This window comes from Haliaeetus albicilla, chromosome 3 (genome assembly GCF_947461875.1).
Source record: "Haliaeetus albicilla chromosome 3, bHalAlb1.1, whole genome shotgun sequence".
Classification (NCBI taxonomy): domain Eukaryota; kingdom Metazoa; phylum Chordata; class Aves; order Accipitriformes; family Accipitridae; genus Haliaeetus; species Haliaeetus albicilla.
In genome coordinates, this window is record NC_091485.1 from 47,936,108 (window position 1) to 47,957,892 (window position 21,785).

Sequence of the window (21,785 nt, forward strand, 5' to 3'; positions counted from 1 at the left end):
GAGCTTCAGAAATGTAAATGGACTGAGGAACCTAGTGAGCTTTCTATCTGTGCAAAATCTAAAGAAAGACCATGACTATTGCTTTTGGCTGCTTCAGACGCAGGGCTTTGGTGAAATAGTTACTGCACATTGCTTTTAATTTACTTTAGACCAATGCTGACTGTTGAGTTTCCAGCGTATAAGTTTCAGTAACAGGAAGACAACAGTGAGAACAGAAACTTGCCTGTTACAGTTGTATGTCAGATATTAAACACATATAAATTAGGCTAGCACTATTGATTACCTTGGAATGAGTTTGCAGTGTTTGTTTATATTAAGGTTTTCCTTAGTGAACATGAAGAATTCAGACTTTCATTAACTGTAAAGTGATTTCTGAGGCTAATGATAATTAGAGTGTTGAAAGCAAAGTACAGACCATTTCTTTTAAGAAAAATACAAAGGAACAAAAGGATTGACTCCCGGAAATTGCTTCTGTTTAAAGCTATCAAAAGTCAGTCTGTGACACATGCTATGAAATGATCACCACCCTTGTAGAATTAGATCTGACCCCCACTCCCCTCTTTTTATGGTTAGGACTTTTTTTAAGTGCCCAACACCACAAGCATTCATACATGTGATTATCTTTACATACAGAAATAAATATTTAGCAATGGTGTTGCTAATATGTACAAAATTATTTACCTTTGTTAAATGCTGAAGGATAGGAGCTGTCTTTGTAGCATAACGCTGACATTTAACTCCCCAGGTAAAACAGCTTTTCACTGGTGTTTACAGGCATTTAAAAGGTACTTTAAAATAATGCTGACAATTTTACAGAAAATATAAGGAAAATATTATTTCTTACAGCAAAATTTTATATTTTCTTTTGCCAACTGTTACTTGAACACACCGAGCTCCTCAGTGTGATTTGAAAGCTTCATGAACATTAGACCTGAAAGTTAATTCCAATACTCTGAAGAATCCTCTGTGCTCTTTCTTGCTCCTACACTAGGTACAAATCCATCTAATTCCCACTGCCCGCCGACCTGCCCGCCGACCCTCGCTCTCAGATAAGTGCCATGGACATTGTTTTCCTTTTTCCCTTTGTGCTGGAAGCCAGTTGGCCTCTTCCTCCCTCCCCAAAACCTTGTCTGACTTTCAGGCATGCCGGACAGGGCTGTAAGCCAAGCTGCCGCCCTCCCTCGCTCCTCACTGGGTGCTGACTCTGACGGCTCCTCTAAGGATATTGCAAAAACTGTACTGAAGATCCAGTTAGCCTTAGGTCCTAGTTCAGCCAAGCAGGAAGGCACAGGTTTAATTTTAACTGAGATTGCAGTGAAATTGGTTATGTGCTTATAGTTAATAGGTGTGTTATTAAGTTCCATGAGGATCAGGCCTTAATGAACATGCCCTCGCCGGCATGTAATGTTACACTTACAGGGAACTGAAAATAATTTTGAAACTTTGGTATTATTTTTACTCTATACACTTCTAAATAAACCAACTTTCCCTTCTTTTTGCAATATATTTATAAAAAAAACTTATTAACTTCTCCCATAGAATAATTCTTGAAATGTTTTATTTCAGATCTCAATATTCTCCCTGGAATTGTGCAAGTACTAATAATTTTGTCATGAAATTAAGGGTATAAATAAAAAAATACCCAAACCATGTCATCATTTTTGCACAAAACTTATTTTTATTGGGACATGTTACGGAGGCTCACACCAGACATCATTTTTAATTTGAGAAAATAATTTTCTGCATAACCTTTACCTATACTGTCCAGACAGCCTTCTCCATTTCATTGCCAGGATGCTCAAAAAAGGCAAAGTTCTGTAGAGCAGAAAGTGAGGTGCTGCTATTCCAGATGCCATCAGGTCCCCTCCAGAAGACAACGAAATACTTATACAAGATCACAGACGACAATACTGAAGTCAATAGACCTTTGTCATTCATATCAGCTGGAACAGTAAGGCATTTGCTGCTCTGAAGGATTTGCATCCTTCCCTCTAAGCTACATAGTATGTCTCCAGGGCACTCTGTACAAAAAGATACACTATTTCATCCTGAATCTGTTGTAGCATTTTGGAAGCCATATAGGACAGGTATTTTTTTCTATTATTTCTGGGATATTAAGAATGGTAGCATTATGGAAGCAAACACATAAAGATTAAGATTGTCCAAAATGAACTCTGGTCTTCCCTGCTGCTTTTTGCCTGGACGGTTTTTGCCCTCTTCTTTCCCCTCAGTTCCCTCTCATTCCCATTGTTGCTACCCTTATGGCATGGTAAGTATTTTAGAAGATTACTTTACAACTGACCAGACTAGAAGGTCATTCTTGAACTCTTACAGCCATGAAGATTATAGAGAGGTTTTTAATGCATCAAATTAAAGAGAAAGACTGGCATTTTGATTTAAAAGGAGGCTACATTTTGTCTGTTCTTCACACCACTCTCAAATTCTGTTACATCTATCATTTTCCTCTGGTGAATAAACCAGGTGTTGGATGTCAGCTCAGAGTTCAGGTGAATCCTTCCTATGTAAACTTGACTGTATCCTGAATATTGAGTTTTTAATCTTTTGTTCTCCTCTAAAAGTTGTGCAGTGTCAGCTGGCTTTGTTATGTGACTGCTGGGTAAGGTCTTGGCTGTATGAAATCAGTGGGGATTGTGCCACAGGATTCGTTGGGACTAAGGTTTCACCCAAGCTGTTTTATCTGTACCCCTTCTGTTTTGTTCTATCCTAAATAAACTCTCTACAGTCTTCAGTTTTCAGATTTAGCTCTCAGATGAAATAATTTACCTTCTCTGTCAGATAAAAATAAATGGATGGTTTTTAAGCTATGATGCCTTTTAACTACTTGAAAAACAGCAAAGGACAAAGCAGGGGGGAAATCTAGATTTGCTTGTCCATTAAAGTTTAATGCTAGGTATCAGGTTTATTTTCCAGACAAAATTATGTTATCACTGTAGAAGAGGATACTTCTAGAACTGTATAAAGTATAGGTATTGATTGTCTGAAGCATAGCATTATGCAGCTATTGCCTGACAAACTTTCTGGGTATATTATCATACAACGGTCTAACCTTTGTTCAAAGCCTTACTTGTTCATTTTTCCAATGGAAACATCAAATTTAGCACAAAACCATCTCAGATCCTGTGTAAGTCACTTTTCCTTGTTCTGTGTTTAGAAATGAAATTAAATTGTCACTTTCTCTTGGTTTGAGGGCTAAGGCATGCTCACTGCAAAGCTGCTGTCTCATTCACTGACTGGACATTATCAGGTGCTTGATCAAAGGAAAAAATCAGCTTAGCCTAGCTTGAGCACAAGGCCTAGCATATGATATAGCAAGCAAAGCAAGCATTCAGAAATGCAGCTTTCAGAAAAGCTGCTCAAAAATGTGCAAGAATTGATGAAAATACAAAGCAGGCAATAGTGAGTCTACACTCAGATTTTGGTAAAAAAAACCCCAAAACACACATTCAGATGGTCTCAGTTGAAGAGCTGGACGTTGGTGAAGGTACAACACCTCTTGGAAAACCTGTTTGAGAAGCAAGAACAGCATCACCTGCAGAGCAGGGGAAAGGAGGGACCCTCCACCCTTGCCTAGTGCAGTGTGGGCTTTGCCAACATCCCCACTGTGGGAAGCAGTCCCTCCTGTGGCCTCTGCTTCTGTAGCTCGTCCCTATCGGACAAGGCTGTACTTTGCTAACTGTTGATTCCTTCAGGAAAAGAAACTTTACTCACCTTCTGTACTTTAAAGTGGAGCCTGTAGAGCGCAGAAATAGCTGGTGACAGAGGGGTAAAGATTTCATTCAAGAAGCAAACGCAGCAGGTGAATATGTCTTGGACATCTGTAAGTGTCTTTACCAATCCACATTGTCATGGGATACTTGCAGCACTGTGGGAAGGGAACATGAGTCTTTTCTCTATTGTAAACTAACTTATGTGTGAGTTTGCTGTTATTTTTCTTCATATTAGACCTCACTTTAGAGAATACATTTTTGGGGTTTTTTTTCCTAGAAGTAGGATCTTTTTCACCAGTCTTCCCTTGGTTTCACATTTCAAGTAGATAATACAGTGGCATTAGCATTTTATCTGGTGACACAAGAGATGTACCAACACACCTACCAGACAAAAGTGATTGGTGTATAGGCAGACACAGGTGAAAGACATTACAGCTGTAAGAAGATAGAAAAAAAAGACAATAGAAGAATTTTCCGCATCATCTGTGCTACCCTGCCTTTAGAAAAGCTGTAAAAATCTTATACCATACAAGTAATTGGGGTTTATTTTATTAGCTGTTCATATAGTACTTTTTCGGCAGAGATGTTGTGATAGCAACTGATGCATAATGCAAATGAAGTGTAGGTATCCAGCATCTCTCATTGCATTCTTCTCCTCAGTATTTCCTAAACATAGACTTTGCCCTTTTTTTCATTTCACGTTGTAAAAATTGAAGGGTCTTGCATTTTACAGTATGTACATACACTGGATGAGAAGAGACACACAAATATTTATGACATGAAAACTGCACGTGCAAACACCTATCTGGTTTCTCAGTTTGTGCACTCAGTGTCTGAATTTTACATTTATGGCTATCAACTATGGATCACTAGGCTCTATTTTTAGCTACTTAAAAAGGCAGAAAAAGCTTAGAGGCAGAAGAAATGACCTTTCAACTCCCATGAGAAAAAATGTTCTCTAAAATAGCCATTTTTTATATAACCTCAAAAAAAGCTGTCATTTTTTCCTGCATTCTTATGCTATAGTCTTTATCCACTAAGCAAGCAACTCTGAATAAATATCGCAACTGTAAGAGGCTGTGGGGTTCAGGTTTTGGGTTAGGGTCCGAGTCCTATCTTACAAGATGTTTGTGACCTTTTCCCCATCTACTCACTGTGCTTTTTTTTCCAAAGATCTTCCATTTTTTGCAATCTTTCCTCATTGCTGGGTTTTCATATTGACCATGGGAGCACTCAGAAGAACGTGTGAGACTGATGCTTATCTTTCGCAGCGGTTGTGGCCCTCTTCCACTCTTCCCCTTCTCTGCTGACACTTTCTATTCCCCACCTCCCCCCAAATGTTTCCTGTATGTATTTATCACTGTTTTTATTCTTGTGGGTGTGTATGCAACCAATTGCAAAAATACAGTTGACATTTTAGTCTCAAAGTAGACTGGTTTGTGGCTATTGCTATTTCCTTCTGCTGAAAAGATGTGAGGAAGTAGCTGAGAAAATTTTGTTTTCTGCTTTCACATGTTACACGCTTAAGGTCACTGGGTTTGGCACTTCTAAGGAGTAGAACTGTTACAAATAAACCTCACAGAGAGTGGGGAGAGGTGCTCTTTATGAAATTGAGATTGAGTTAATGAAGGCCTTTGAAGATTAAAGTGAAGGCTCTGAGTACAAGAACCACCCAACACAAAGGCTTCATTTCCTCTGGGTACGTGTTGGAAGGCTCATCCAAGTCACTGGGAGTTGCCTCAAAGTTTTATAGCGATAACAATCCCAGTTGCATGAACCCTACATATTTCTAATGAAAAAAAAAAATTCTAGCCCTGTAGTCGTTATTATGGATGTTCTCTAGGATATCAGACTAAAAATATCAGCAGATAACAACACAGCACTACAAGATAAAGTCTCCATTCAAAAAGTATTAAAGACAAAGCTGATTTTCGTCAGTCCTGGTGGATGTTTGGGGTTAATTCTGTATCGCTGAGATGTTCTTGCTGACCTAACTATGGAGGGGCAAGAGTTACAGACAGCACAGGAAGAGAAACACACAAGTACCTGTAGAACAGGTTAGTGGTCTCTGCCAAGGGATTTCTAGACTTTCTACTTATGGCTGTGCAGATGGAGAGTTAACTCTTGTATTGAAGTCCTGCTTGTGATATACTCTGTTTGCAAGGAGTCAGGACTTGCTGACTGAATAAATGCAATGCCAGTGTTTAAATGGGTTGGGCTATATTAAAATTAGATTGCAATTAATGTGCATAGCTCACTTAACCATAGAAACGCTGAGGTCTGAAAAGAGGCTAAGAAACATCTTAAATTCAGCTGGATCTAATGTTTCAAGTATTTCATCACCGAGTGATTAACAGTTTCATGGCTATAAAAGAATATTTCATAGGCATCTTTAGCAACCTGACAATACCAGGTTTTGGTATTACAGCATTTTGGAAACTTTTCTTTGCTGGTCAGCACTGTAGCACAAAATTTCTCATGCTAGTATAATCACAACAAAGAATAATTCCTGGGAAAGTGGTTTGTTTGATTGTTGTTCCAGCCTATATTTTTTGTTCTGTTTAACAATCTATGACTCTATTCAGTGATGATTTGTCTTGATTTGGTGGAATCCCTGTAAATAAATTTCAGCTTAATTTCATAACTGGAATTTAGTAAGCAAGGAAGAAAAGCCTTTTATGTTTCTTTCCTGTGACATTCTGAACTGTACCATTTGGTGTACTGGGTACAGTAGCAAAATCCAGAAAAGAAGATCTAGTTGACATAGCATCCTGCCAGCAGCCAGATATGTGTTTTGCCAGTGAACTCAATGCAAACTGCTTCACTGAAGACTATTTCCTAAGAGCTTTGTAGCACGAAAACATAGTTTAATTCTGTACCTAAACATTTCTCATCCTTTAAGATCCCATTCCCATCCTGCAAATCAGTTCATCTACCAGTCTTGAAAGTTCACTGCAGTGCCATCTTTACTGATACACAATATCTAAAACTGAGTAATTTTAGCTTGAACAAATACGATCTGCACTTGAAGTCGTACAGCTGGAAGTTCATCCAAACTCCCAGGTAACTTCCTCATCCCATGCTGGGGCAAGTATAGCGACCTGCAGCTCCTTTTGGGCTCTTTCTCATCTCAAACTCTGGCTTGGGGAAAAATGAAACAGCACCTGCTATCTATGCTAGGTAATTAGTTTATGGCACACACTTTGTAATCAGCTGGAAATTCACAATCTGTTTCATTGTTGGTTATGGAAAATGGTGCATGTTACTTCAGTTGAAGATCTTCTTCTTTTTTTCTGATGCTAGAGTACTGTAGAACTTCACTAACATCCAAGCGTTTAGTATCTTCCATTTTTTTCCAGTGCACAGGCAGGCAATAATCACAGATTCTTGGATACAGATGAAAGGAAGTTCCGTCTTTAATTTCCTCCACTGCAGCTGTCCTGTGCTGAAGGCATCTGCCATACCTAATGGATGAGTTCTTGCTGTGGGAACACTATCAGTTTTGTGCAAACCCCACTGAAGTTTCTGCCAAACTTTGCAGAGATCACATTTACTGTTCCCTTAAAGGTTCACAGTCTGCCCCTTTCTGCTCCATTTCATCTCTCCTTAGCCTTCTGCAGAAAACCAAGGAGATTCATGGGGTCTGCGGAAACAGCTACACTTTCAGATTCAGATACCACTGTATTAAGGGAAAAGAAAGCATTCCTATCCTACACACTGGTGTATCCTACCAAGCAGGGAAAAAACCCAGTGGCTGTGGATAAATCAGAATAGAAACCCATTTTACACAGAACACTGAGTGTCAGCCATTCTTGGACTGAGCTAAAAGACAGGGGGTTTTCTCCCCCATTGAATACTGGCTGACTGTAGTACTAGTTCCTCTACTGAACTGGATCCAGGCTCTGCTCTCTGATATGCAAAGTGCTAGAAGCAGGAGAAAGGTTTTCTCAGCAGTGGGTTGCAGGCTGTCCATTTGTACAGGGTGGACCAAGACGGCTCAGGATCCTATGTGACACTTCTGCATGCCTGGAGCTAGAGGAGTGAATTTTGTTCCTTGGACCTGGTGCCATTCCAACAGGAGCAACTGTTATGACAGCACAGTCATGTTTCAGAGCATTATCTTGAAAGCAACATAATCTAAATATGCATTGGAGATCTGACTGCAGTATATACTGTGACTGTTATGCTACACTTCATTGTAGACTGCCACTAGAAAACAAGAGTTGTAACTGGTAATTTTTTTCTGAAATGTAGGCAAGAGGTTGTGAACATACAGCAAATGTGCTGTAAGCAAAATTAAGAAATGGAAGTAAAAATAAAAAATCCAGTGGTTCAAAATGTAAGTCTAGGGAAAAGTGTAACAAATCAGACATTACCTGGGAAACCTTGGTAGGAATGTTCTTCCTGCAGATCCCATTCTCTATTCCCAGGAAAAGAGAAGGATACCAGGATTTCCCCCATGAAAAAGAAAAAATGAAAACATATAGCCAGTTAACTAAGAAGAGACCAATGGATTTCTAAAAAGAGAATTTTCATTTTTAGTAGTCTTGAATGGCTACCATGCTACACAGATCACAAAAGAAAGACATCAGGCTTCCTTGGGGGATCAGACAGACTTCTAGCTATACAATGGGGGAAAGTTGCACAGACTCCTCGAAAACTGTCTTTTGGCACCCAGGGGTTTTAAGTGCATAAAACCAGCAGGGCTAATAATGAAACTAATGAGGCTTAGGACTCATACTGTTCACAATGCAAAAATGCCTGAAGTATAGTCAGTGATAGGAAGCTGAAACAAATTCACCATAGGGCCAAATTGCACATTTTTTCATAGGGAGAGTAATGTAATTAAACTCACTCACATGCAGGACCTTATTCATATGCAATATTTACACTCAGGCTAGAGGTCTACGTATTCTACCACCAATAGAAATTATGATATGCAAGACTGATGCCCACATTTGACTTGTGTTATGAGAACAGATTAGACAATTCCTGCTAAGGTTCATTTTTACTGCCAGAAGTCTATGACCTGTACTCATCAGACTACAGAATTTCAGAAAGGGTGATTTTCCAGGATTGTGGATAAAGGGAATGATATTGCTGTAAAAGAAGACAGAATTCAGCTTGCCATTTCCAGACATTCTGCAAAGCTCACCACCACAGCAATCTACTCTCGCGCTATGTCTCTTTATGTCTGTATTTCATGTGTGAACAGATATATGTATGTATGTATATGTATACACATATATGTATGTATAAATGTACGTATGCATACATGCGTATATGTAAGTGTGTGTGCTTAAGGTAGGATGAGCGGTTTCCTGAGCCATAGAAAAGTTGTAAAAATTGTGTTATGTAAACTGACGGCAAAAGCATTCACTACATGAGTCATATTTTGCACAGCTAGTACTTAGAAAGCCAGCACTGTTTTGGCTTCTTTTCTTGTTCTGGGGCTGGATCAGTTTTCTACTTGACATAGCATTATGCTTCAAGTAACTTTGTTTGACAGAGATATGGCATGAGCAATTTAGTTGCTATCTGATGGAAGAGAGCTTGGAGCTGTGTAGGCCCTGTTTTGAATGCTTTTTGGGCTAGGCTGGAGTAAAGAATGATACTCCTCCATACATTGTCTTAATGACTCATCATTTTAAACAAGATTTGAAAGACACTGAAAGTCTCATGAAGCATCTGTGGGAAGCTGGCAGTGTAAGGAGTGTTTCACCCATGTAGCTATTAGAGTCACAGATCTGAGTGAACCTCATACTCAAAGCAGGACTAAATCTGAAGTTAGACTATGTTGTTCAGGGCCATGCTCAGTCATGAGTTGAAAAATCTCCAAGAGTGAAGGTTCCACAGCCTCTTTGAACAACCTATTGCAGTTCTTCACAACACTCATAGGGATTTTTTTCCTTTATATTCAACCGGAATTTCTCTTGCTGCAGCCTAAGACCGTTGTCTGCAGTTTGTCCATCTCTCTTGTACTAGGGAGCTCAAAACTTTACATGGTTTTCCCAGTTTAACCTCACTAGTGCTGAAATGCTAAAATTTAATTAATCACACAGAAGATACAAAGACAGAGTCAATTGCCATGTAAATCAAATATCAGGTTGAAGGTGTAAAAGCTGTTACCAGTTTCCAGTAGTGGTTCAGCATGATAAGCTTCTGAGAACCTAAGAGGCATGAGATCACACAAGAGAGGTCAACATCCAAATAATATAAAAGACAGATTTTTATAACAGAAGCTCTTGTTTCTCTATTGAGAGTATCTGCTAAGCTATTTTTGTTCCTTGCAAGACAACTATTTCATATCTTGATGATTTTGAACAAACTGCTATTTAAAATTTACATGTCAGCTTGACTGGAAAAAAATGATCCAGAAATCACTAAAAGGAAGAGGTTGTGACATTTTTTTTTCAGTCTTGGCTACAATTATGGTTCTTTTTTTAAAGTCTGTATAACTTGGTAGTATATGCAAAAGGTACACAGGGGGCATGTAGATGATTTCAAGAGAGGAACTCAAATTTTATGCAGCAACATCTATTTTTCAGTGTAACTCCCTAGACAATTATTAAGGTATGAGCAATTTCATGTTGTAAACTTCCCTCATGCACTTCTAGTCTTTCAGTCACTGGCATAATAGGTGCTATTATGACGTGGAAATATGCCAGTGCACTTACCCTTGATAAGCACACGGTCAGTTGATTTAAAATACAGTTGCTATGCAAAGTGAAAATTTACCTTTTCAAGTAGTGATCCTTGTCTCAAATATAGCCACAAACGTTGATACAATCTTTACAAAAACAGCTATCTCCCATAACTTCAAAAGGACAAGTCAATCATTTAATTAAAAAAAAAAAAAAGTTGTTCCACTCTTCTCTGGTTCTGACTAAGGCAATGCTGACATTGATTTTGGTTTGACTGTTAGATAGGTCACTACTGCCACTAAGTCTGCCTTAAAACACATGCGCCTTCTGCAATGTTGCTTTGGAATATTTTTCAGTGCAGTATCAGAACAAAACTGAGCTCCTCACTCATGAGATTGTATTTGTGAGATTCTGTACCCTGAGGGCCAGACCGGCTGGGTAATAACCAACGAAGTTAATGGGGGCAAGAAGCCTTCTGCTTTCTAGCACAACTATTCTCAGGAATACAGCTGCAATCTCCATGCTCTCTGGAGAGAACAAGTCTACCCAAGGGAGAAAGATAAGTGATAGGACTGCAACACCTCTTTGGGGTTTGTTTTTTCCTGCCCTGTTCCAGGAGATTATTGTCACAGGAAGTGGAGCAGTGTCTGCAGTCAGAAAGATATGGAGACACCATTCTGACTGGCTTGCAATGGGAAGAACTCCTGATATACAGAGGTCAGCCATAGCTGGACACTTCTACCCTCCTCATTTTTGTAATAGTCCTAAATAGAAGGACATGTCAGTCACAGATACTGTCCCCTTTCTGTCACAATAAAAAATGAAGTAAACATGAGGAAGAAATAATCCTTGGCATGTTTGCAGTGTATTTTGAAAGGTCCTATAAGGTTAAGAACATTATCTGGAAAGCCAGCTGCCGTCTTTACTCCTCCCTGTTCTCGGTAAGTCCCTTACTCAAATGGAGGACAGGTTGAACCTCGTTGCACTGACGTTTTGAACTTTATCTGCTGGTTCTTATCTCTTCTGCCACGCAAAATATGTACATGAGAACCCTAATTTCTGCACGTTAGCAGCAGAAAGATTAAAAGAAGAAACAAGTCTTTCATTCAGCTATTCCCTACGAGCAGAAGACCTGAATGCTAATGAAAGTGTACAGTCCAGAATATCTGAGAAGAATCTTAATAGAGCACACGCATCTTCCTTCAACAGAATTAAAGACCTTGTTGCTGCTGCATCTTTCTCAGTGTACATGGCGCGGGATGTCTTCTGTATCAGTTAATACTGCACGTCCAGTAACAGATTGCTGGTCTTATTACTGCTGCTCTGCCTAGCAACCCAAGTAATGAGTGAGGTTGTATCATGGTAGGCACTTCATACAGACAGGGAACTGTCTGCCTCAGAAAACTTACACTCTGTACCAACCAAACAGGTTAATGAAGGTGAGGAGGTAAACAATACAGAAGGAACTGAAGACCTGTGAAAGGCTGGGTGAAGCTGGCTTTCCTTGCAAAGCCATGACCCTGCTGGAAAGATCGCCTCTCCCCTGCTTCAACCTACATTTTGTGACCAGACGGTGAATTCAGGCAGGGACCCGTCACTTCCAAAGGGCATCTGGAGTTCACAGCGAAAAATTGCTCAAACCTATCAGTTCTCCAGGTGTGCTGCCCTGGCCTCTTCCCTCAGCGCCACGGGCTGTTAGCAAGCACAGGTACTCACCGGTGGTGGGGCGCTTCCCATTCTTTGTGGAGCTCAGCTTTGGCTACAAGAGCAGCTAGAAGCTGGCAAGTTTGTGTATACCCCCCTCACTTGTACCTGATGTGTTTGACCTTTCTTTCTTATAAGCTGAATAATAAAATTAATAGGCTAATTGATTATTTTTTTTTAAATAATGAATGCAAGTAAAATAAACTTATGGTCATGTTTTTACTTAATCTTAATTGTTAAGTATTTAGGACCGTTATCACCTTCTCTTACTTGACACAGCAGCACAGTTTGATACTCTTAGAGACATGAAATAATCTAGATTCTGGAAAAATAGAAATGTTATTCAGAACACATACACTAGGATCAGTGAAACTTGCAGCTGAATGGGAAATGTAATATCTAATTTCTAGTGCATAACATGAGGCATAACATTATGTTAAGGACTGTAACAGTCCATTACAGTCAGTGCATGACAGAACTTTTAATGTATGCTTTAAGCAAGAAAGCCACAATTTCTAAATTTTCAAATGTTCCATGGCTTTAAAACTACTTTGGGCACCAGAAATACAGCATTTTATGAAGTGTCAGCGGAAGAAGGCATTTTCTGTTTCACAATAACATCGATAAAGCCCCTAGCCTGACAGATGAAAGCCTTGCCATTATTAGGTATAATACTGTACATAACATTACACAGACTAAAAAATATCCAACTACACGTTAAAAACAAAAGCCTCCTTATGCTGACAAGTCTACAACAGAAAGAGCCAAGTGGGATAAGTTCAGTATTTCACTACTGAGAGAAATGATGGTGTGTATAATGTTATTGACAGCTGCAATGTTTTGGGAAAGGATTTGGCATTACAAAGCTTTTAAAGAGCATATTGTATTTAGTAGAAGTGAATCTTTTATGCGGATAGATATTGTGTTTCTTTTAGAGACAGGCAAATATTTAGACACTATTATTTGGAGGGAGGATGTCCTCCTAACAAGATACTCTAGTATTTATAAATAAAAATATTAAGAAAATCCAATTTCTGTGGGAAATGTTGGTGCTCCAATGTCAATATTAAAAACTTCACTGTTAAAAGGGCAGTCAGATACAGGTTTTTGGTTGCAGTATTGGTATGGTTGCATAAATTGAATGTAGCTTTTGTTACTGATATAGCTGTCATGAAAATCTGCAGTCCCACCTCTTTAAAAATGTGCATTTTTTTAATTGTTATGAACTTTACCAAGATGTAAGAGTGAATATTTTACCCTGTTATGTTTGCAATCATCTCTTAGCTACAGTATCAGGCTGTATTCTCATAGTCAACAAATTTTGTTAGCAAGTTTAGAGGCACAGTAGAAGTGATGGGAATCATCATGTTAATGAAACTCAGGTTTAATAATTAAATCGTGGTAACTAGAGGGGAGGGTATGCTTTTAAAAAATTCATTCAAGGCCTGTGGTTATGTAACTGCCGTGTGGTTTAAACCCATTACAAATTCTCTGAAGCTGGCTATTCAAAGTTTTTACTCTATATTGCATAACATCCTGTGCACCGTGAAGCACGTGTACATACTACCCTTACGCTAGTGGTGGCACTGAACATACAGATGTTCAATGGTGCTTGTACAAGTTTCTCACTCACACTGCAACAAGTTACTGCTGCCTTACACTGAAACCTTTGCTTTGGCATGCTTTGCTTAATGGCAAATTGCCTGGGTACAGGCAGCTGCAAGATGGCATTTCTTTACTTTCCAAGTCAAGTAGCACTTAACTGTGCACAAAGGGCAGTGCTGGTAGTATTGAACAGAGGAAAAAGAAAGAAGGAGTCATTTGTTAATTTTACAAGCTTTTCTGTAACCACATACATTACCCTGTGTGAATGGGTTCATAGCTCTGAGCACATGAGGTGCTACATTAGACAACTACACATTATCCATTTTGCTGATCAATAACACTGAACAATGGGTGGTCTGTTATGTGGTTTATTCCTTCTTTTGGTCAGGTCAGTTAGTTTGGCAAGCATTTGAATTTTATTTAATTAAAGCTGATTTAACAATGACTGATTTTCCTTGTACCTTTTGCCATTAGCAAGAATCTTCCATTTGCTAGAAAGGGTTCTTGGCTGGGAAAAAGCCAATATTCTTTAACTTACCTTCTGCCCTGAGGAGATCTCTTGCATAGAAGCTCCAGCCATGTTGCTCAGTAGGCTCGAGTTTGTGACTTCTTGAATGTTGTGTAATTACAGAGGATCATTAATACCTTCAGCTGTGTTATTGTAGTTGCCCATATGTTAGGTAGTTTTCATCTGCTGACCCTGGTGTAGAGGACTGGAGCTTAAGAACAGGGTTGTGAGAAAGCATATGTTAAGTATAATGTATAAATGTAGATGTATCCTTCCTCCTCCACTCTGCTCTGCGTGAGAATCTCGTGCAAAGTAACAAAAGCCCCACTCTTACTTGGGTGCAAGCTCAGGGAAAAATATGTAAAAAGTGTTTTAAATTTGCAAGTCTTGCTCATATCAGTGGGACAATTAAGTAAAAAAGCAAATGTTTTTGAAAATGTCAGGAGAAAGTAAAATTACAGAGGTGTTTAAGATATTGGATTTAGTAATTCTGTTAGAAGGAATGACCTGCTTTGAACCTCCGGATGGAATGTGTGCATGTATGCACATGTGTGTGCATATGCTACAGCTAGTGGGGGCTATAGAGATATAAAGCATATTTGACATCTTATTTCACAAACTTTATATTTTTTTGCAAGACTATTGCTCATCTGTTCCTTCTGATGGGTTAAGTTACCTCTGTGCCACTGCACATCTATGATAACTCAATCTACTGGGGCTAGTCTGTATAATTTTATCATACCGAGGCCAAAAAACCTATCCTGCCCTAACACACAAACATTTTATTTATAGGCCAGTAGGACAGAAGCCTTCCCATTCCTTATCTTTTATAACACTCCACATAATGTGGTATCAGGTAGTGGACAAAATGAAGTTAATTTCAGCTCCACGGATAACCTGTGGTATGACCACTTAAATATAAAAGCAGTGCAGATGTGAATAGTGGGACGCTGTAAGAGGGGAACAATCTGCCCTGCTAACATTTCTGAAGCATTTGTCTCTTTCTTGAGACAGAGTTTGTTATCACTTTTGTTACTGCTATTTCAGCAGACAGGAGTGCGTAGTACAAATGGCCTGAAACATGTGGGGTGTCACACATCCTTACAAAAATCTAGGGTGTCCTTATAGGGAAGCAAAGAAAAAGTACTGGGGCCATAATTTTCAAATTTCTACATGGCTTTTATTGACTTCATCTAAGCAGCAAATATAGCTGAGTCAAATAGCCAGAAATTATCTTTAATTTTACAGTCCTATCCTAACCTACTGTTTATGCTACCAGAGTGTACAGACTCATTTCCACTCTCAGGGAGTGCTGAGAGCTGTGAACAGCTAGTGCCAGAGAGGGGGTACTTTGGCTTGTAGTGCTCCTCACCCCTGCCTTGCAGAGAAAACCCAGGACTGCCCCCATATCGCCCCAAAACCAGGCATCTGCTGTGAATAGGAGATCAAGAAGATACCCTAATACCTGCTCTAACCCTTGCTGAAGCAAAATGCAAAGCCCTATTGACCTCACTTGATTTTTGATTCAGTCCCTCCTGCAGACAGCCCATGGTAAAAACCTTGAGGCTGTTTAGTTGTTTTTGCCAGCTGAACCACCCTGGTGTTTCTTGTGTAGCACCTGTATAGTGCCTGCATGAAAAGGGGTGGTCTGAGCCTCCCAGCTGCACCACCTTGTAATTCCTTTGTCCCAGAGGCACCAGCTTAATCTTGGAGTAGCAGAGACCTCACACAGGTTGTGCTCTATTCTACTAGACATGGGTTTATATCCTAGAAATAAGAAAAAAAACCAGATGTCTTGTGTCAAATAAAAAACCCAGAAGCAAAAAACCCAGAAGCAAGTAATAATATAATTAAGAACTGACACATTCATTCTTGCTGTGTTCCAACATGAAATAGCAGAGTTTTTGGTTTGGATAAGGCATCTATGTCAGAGCATTAGCTAAATCATGTCCTTGCCTGCTTAAATGAAAGAAAAAAAATATTAATTCTTTTTAAAGGCTTTTGACCTTGGTTTTTTGGAAGATGGTATTAATGTTGTCTGAATCAATGTTCTGTCTCTATGCATAGCCATTGCACACACTTTACAAAGATTCAGCATTAATATTTCTACAAGCTTTAACAGCCTGTTTCAGGACTTCAGAAATGACAGATAAAAGGAAAGTTTTCAAGGTTGTTTACTGTTTTGCAGGACTTAATTCTTTTAAGCCATACATTTTTTATTTATCAAAAACATACTTGAAAAAGTCATGACTGAGAACTTATTTTTGCACACAGGTTTAGTGGATATTCAGAATTTGTAAGTCATCACTGTGAGTTTAGCTGCAGATTTTCTCTCCCACCACTTTGCATCACTGATATTTTACTGGGGATCTTTGTGAAAGTCCTCAGGCTCAGCGATAGCATCACATTCCTGGAGAATCATTCTCCTAATGTCTCAGATTATAAAGTCACCTCGGGCTATAGGGTCCCACACTGGGTGGGCAGATCAGAATGTACCAGCAGCAGCAGCCGCTCGCTCCTGTAGTGTAAAAAATGTATTTCAGCAAACTAAAAATGCCAGTCACTGGTGTATGTGATTAGCACCAATTCACGTGCAAATGGAGAAAGCAGATAAAGGACCCAGAGGACATCCCCAAAAAGAAGAAGCAGAGCAAGCAGACAAGCATGTGTAGGAAAGGGGGGGGGGGGGGGGAATTGTCTGTCATATACCTGCCAATAATGGTATGTACTCCATGGAATAAAATATCCTGGGAAGTGACAAAAACACACAATTTAATGTTGTTGCTGGAGCAAACAAGTATTCCGAGAAATGTATGTTTCTCAAAGTCTAGAAGTTTCTTTTTCAAATGGATTAATCTTTTACATAATGAACAGACATGACTAATTTGCTGAGCTCTTATATAACATTAAAATATTTTAATTTGCACATTTTCTGCCTTTACAGTATCAAAAGTACTATCTATTTTTGCTTGTATTTGTTCTTCAGTAGCTTATTATTCGACACCACAAATTAGTAATTTCTTTTGAGACTACATTATAGAAAACAGTGAGGAGCAAAAGATAAAATCTCCATGAGAGGGGACTAAGAGAAAGTGTTCTGCACTGCAAAGGAGCTGCTGTTTCTGCAGCTAAAATCTCATGAGAGGCACTGAAACGTCACTCCAAAGGCTCTCTAAGCCATTCACTAGCAGATCGGAGCAGTGCACCCACCAGATCCATGGATTGCTCCCCGGCTGGGACTGGCAGAGATGAGGTGTACGTAGGAAGCAAGATGACTGGCAATATGTTACTAGACTGAGATCACTTTCCTACAGGAATCCCGCCAGACCAGTATGTTCTTCTGTCACACATTTCAAACCAAGTCCTACAGCAGCTCTTGTTTGTGAGGTGTTATGAATTGCAGCGCACAGTCTGAAAAAATCACAGAGTTAAATATAAACACAGATATAACGACTGTGAGGTCTGTACAGCCCAGCAAAGCAAAGTCTTAAAAGCAAGCCTAGACAGCAAGCCTAGCACAGGAACACCATCCTTAGGATGAACACCCTTGCAGGAAGCCTGATGCTCTGGTGTCCCAGGCAGTTACAGCTGTATGTGAGCTTAAAGCCAGCCTGGACAACAGCAGTTTGCATTCCCAGAACAGGTCAAGACAAAGATCAATGCAATGATAAACTAGGCCTGCAGTCCCAGAAATTCAGCAGTGTAGTACATACAACATAAAACACCACAACTTCATAATCGTGTACAACAAGGTACAGTATTTGATGTCTAACAGACTGGCATGCTGTTGGAGTCTTGCCTGATCTACTTGGGTTTTGCAATAGCAACAACTGAGCTAGAGTCTGAACTCCAGGGATCTGTGTTAATAAAACAGGATTATTATCTTTATAGACCTTGGTCAAAAGCTGAGGATTACAACTTCAGATATAAACAGCATGAACAGACGAACTGTTCAAAAGCAGAATTTCTGTTGGTAATTGCTTTTAGCAATTCAAAAAAAGGAGAAGAAAATTACACGACATACTTGCCAAGGTGTGTGCAAGCAGAATGTTTGTCTCTGGCATTACCAGCCAAAGTTGTGTAGACGCTTCATTAAAAATGTAGAAAAAGCAATATAAATATTTTGTATATGAAACCACAGCTAATATTAAAGAGTTTAACTGTTATTGCACAGCTCACTGCTAGGGGTAATCAGCTAGACTTTCTCCTCACGGCTGAGCACTCCAAGTAGGGCCCCCAGCCCCCTGCTCAGTACAGACGTGCTCTGAGGTAGAGCAGGCAGGACACCAGTCACCCCTTTCCCTATACCCTGCTACCAGTGGTAAGCTCTTTTAGGTCACTGAGCTAAATTATGTATCCTCTTGTGTACAGGAAAAGGAAGGATACTGATGCCCGGTTCAGAAGCATCAAATCCAACTGAAAGCTGTGGGAGTTCAGGGGCTGGGCTCATTGGAGGGTTTAGAAGAGCCTCCTTTGAGGTGTAAAAGGGTATTTATCCAGAATTATGTGCCTATGGGATGAAAGAGGGTTCAGAAAGATCCTGTACAGCTCTCAACATGCCTAAACTCATAAGCGTTTATCTTTTGGCCTGCACCCTCCTGGTGCTGTCAGCTCTCCCCACTGACCGCTGCGAGGGCAAATAACGCACTTTCTGCTGACGCCCTGCTAGGGCCAGGGGTTTAGGGTTTCTCTCCGGATCTTGTCCCATGCAATTTGCCTTTGGTAACGCAGATAAAGCAGGAAACTGTATGTAGAAACACAGCAGCTAGTGATTTGGGGATTCTCCATTTTGAGTCCTGAAAGTCAGTAATCAGTGATCACAAGGTGAGCATTTATCATCAAAACTGGCTTTTGAAAACTTGGCTCGCTCTTTTTTCCTCCCTTTATGACTCATGCTCACTCCTGCTTTCCTTTGCTAATATTAAAAAAAAAAAAAAGAAAACCACAGATCACCATTAAAAAATCTGAAATTATCCTAAAGGACATTCTTTTTATAGCTTCACACTGTTAATACAGATTGTTGCAGATAAATGATAACAAGTATTCACTTGCCAGCATGCTCCAAACAAAGTAAACAAAAAATGTCCCCTGTCTTGATGTTAATTTCTTTCTCTATTTGCTGACTAAAATCAGTTGTGCTCACATTAAGACTAGACAGAGACGTGTTTCTCTGGTGGTGTCTGCCCAGAAGGACAGTAAAAGTTTGTCTGAACATAGAGGTCTGTGTCTGAGCAGTGCAATGGGTCGGATAGAAGGCAGAAAGTAGCTCTTCTAAAAATATATATTTATGTGTTCTTAATAAAAACCACAAACGAGATGGCCTTTTCTATCAGCATTGAAAAAATACATGGGAAAGAACTGATTTTTCCCTTGATCCTCATTAGATGCCGTTAGCGGTTGCTGCACTTACAGAAAAAGGTTTCTTCTCTGTATAAGAAGTTGTGTGTGGAAAGCAGCGATAAAGCCTGTGGTACTTCTTTGTGAGTGCTTTTGCAAGTAGCTCAGTGGAACTCACAAATGCCCCTTCAAACCATTTAAGCTTTGAAGAATCAGCAGGAGAATCTTAAAATCAGAAAATGAAGTATTTACAGCTACTGGACTGATTTTTTTTGAATGAGGGATTGCAAGCACATGACCACATGGAATAAAAAATGTTTTATGTAACTGTCCTTCCTGTCATTTTTTCAGACCTCCAGTATTGTTTCAGAGAAATAGTTCTGCACAATGTATGATAATGCATCACAGGATCCTGTTCCCATAGATCTGAAATTTCTTAGTTTAATCTTCACCTAAACAAATATTCCCTTAAATAAAATAGAATCATATTCTCAGTGGCAAGTGCTGAGTGTTTTCAGCCACTTGGAAGAGTAAACAGAGCCCCCTGCCTGTTCTGCTTCCTTTGACTCCCGCTTCCTTTTCCACGTGCTTTATTCCTCTCAACTGTCTGACCCCTGCCTGGGCCTTGCAGGTTCTGTCTTCCTTTTTTAGCTCTAACAGCACCGCAGCACTGCGTGGCTAATGAGCCATGGAAACGAGCTTTGCCACCTTTATTGGAAAACTTTTCCACTTTATGGGAAATGATTCCATGTGGGTGTCAGAGAGGCACTGGACCCTCTCCACACAACACCACGCTGCTTCTCTTATCTTGACCTTTCTGCCTCTTCTTTAATTCCCTACATTTTTTCCTGAACTACTCGATTCTTGGCTAGTTTCATTGTTTGCTATAGAATATGTGTGTCTTAAGATTTGCTTTTTGAACTGATGTATTCTGAGGAAAGAAATGCTTATTCTAGTCAAGATATGAGCTAGTCTAAAAGAAAAATGTTCCTTTTGATTCACACACCTCAAACCCCTAAATCCAGACATCACTTCTGAAAGAAGTTTTTCAAGAGGAAATAAATTAAAAATATGGTAGTTCAGAAAATTATTCTCAGCTTGATTGCTGCTTAGATGATGTGTAAAATAAGTATGTAAAAATACAGCAATGCCACACTTAGAGGAATTGTTCTACTTTGAAGCTATATCCAGCTGGCACCTGTTTTGGTGTTATTGATGTCACAACAGAATATCAGCAGTGTTTCCCTTTTCCCTTCTCCTACTCATTTACCAAAAGACTATGATGTTCAGTGCTCCCTGCCCTACTTTGAAGAAATTTTCACTATTATATATATCTGCCAAGGAAATGAATATTAAATATTGAATGGTGAGTGTTAAACAGGTGAATATTAAACAGTTCAAGAACGATGCAGGAAAAAAATGTCTTGTGGATGATAACTGGTCGTAACGATATGACAAAAATCACAAATAGCAATGACTCCTTTGCATCTGAATACACATTACTGAAAAGGTCTTAAGAATGACAAAGTCTTTTTGTGACATTCTATGATTTTAAACATGTATGGGCCATTATACCAACTTTTCTGAGACATACCATAGTTTACAACCTCTGCTCTACATCATCCAGCAAGCTGTTTAAGGAGAACGCACTGATTTTTGCTCTGAGTTCATTTACTGGGGCAGAAAGCCTACTGATTGGACCCCAGTAGTAGCCACATTTTAGTAGCTTCTGTTATGACCTTTTACAAATTCTTTTGATTTGTGAACTCCTACATATTTCTGATAAAGATGTGGATCCACACAGCGGTGTTGCTACCAGATGTGTGCCATACGTGCCATAGCATATGGGAATTTGCTCTTCTTGCTTTTAAAGACCTTCTAAGGAATAGTCTAGAGAACTCAGGGATTTCCAGAGAGTAGGCTGAAAATCCCTATTCTACAATATATTATTTTGGGTATTCTCTCCTCTCCTGAATTAGATGTACTTCACAAATGAAGGGTATGATTATTTCAAGCCTGAAATAGAAACAAATACCTAGAACAGGGATGACCTAAAAGGCTGAAATGGCAATAAAGGCCACCAAGTTGATCAGAAAGTAAGAGGTTACAGGACTCCACATACAGAATGAATATCTGGTCCTGCTGAATTCCAGGATTCACAGCAAAGTTTGAATTTATCTAGCCTAATCATGTCAAGAATAAGAAGAAATTGCTGTGGCTTCCCAGAAACCTGAAGAGACTTGTATTTGATCAGAAAGT

General features: G+C 39.4%; 2 long non-coding RNA genes across 3 annotated transcripts; one reads left to right on the forward strand and one right to left on the reverse strand.

The window, feature by feature from the left end:
* Window positions 1-1,538: 1,538 nt before the first annotated feature.
* LOC104315450 (uncharacterized) lies at window positions 1,539-14,622 on the reverse strand. 2 transcript variants are annotated; one of them, XR_011323841.1, is made up of 3 exons: window positions 14,220-14,622; window positions 3,730-3,883; window positions 1,539-3,523 (listed from the first exon to the last, which is right to left on the reverse strand). It is a non-coding gene; the product is annotated as an uncharacterized lncRNA (long non-coding RNA). The 2 variants fall into 2 exon arrangements; XR_011323842.1 differs by lacking the exon at window positions 14,220-14,622 and adding an exon at window positions 8,105-8,253.
* LOC138684592 (uncharacterized) lies at window positions 10,835-12,243 on the forward strand. The gene is made up of 2 exons (XR_011323840.1): window positions 10,835-11,711; window positions 11,802-12,243. It is a non-coding gene; the product is annotated as an uncharacterized lncRNA (long non-coding RNA).
* Window positions 14,623-21,785: the final 7,163 nt, after the last annotated feature.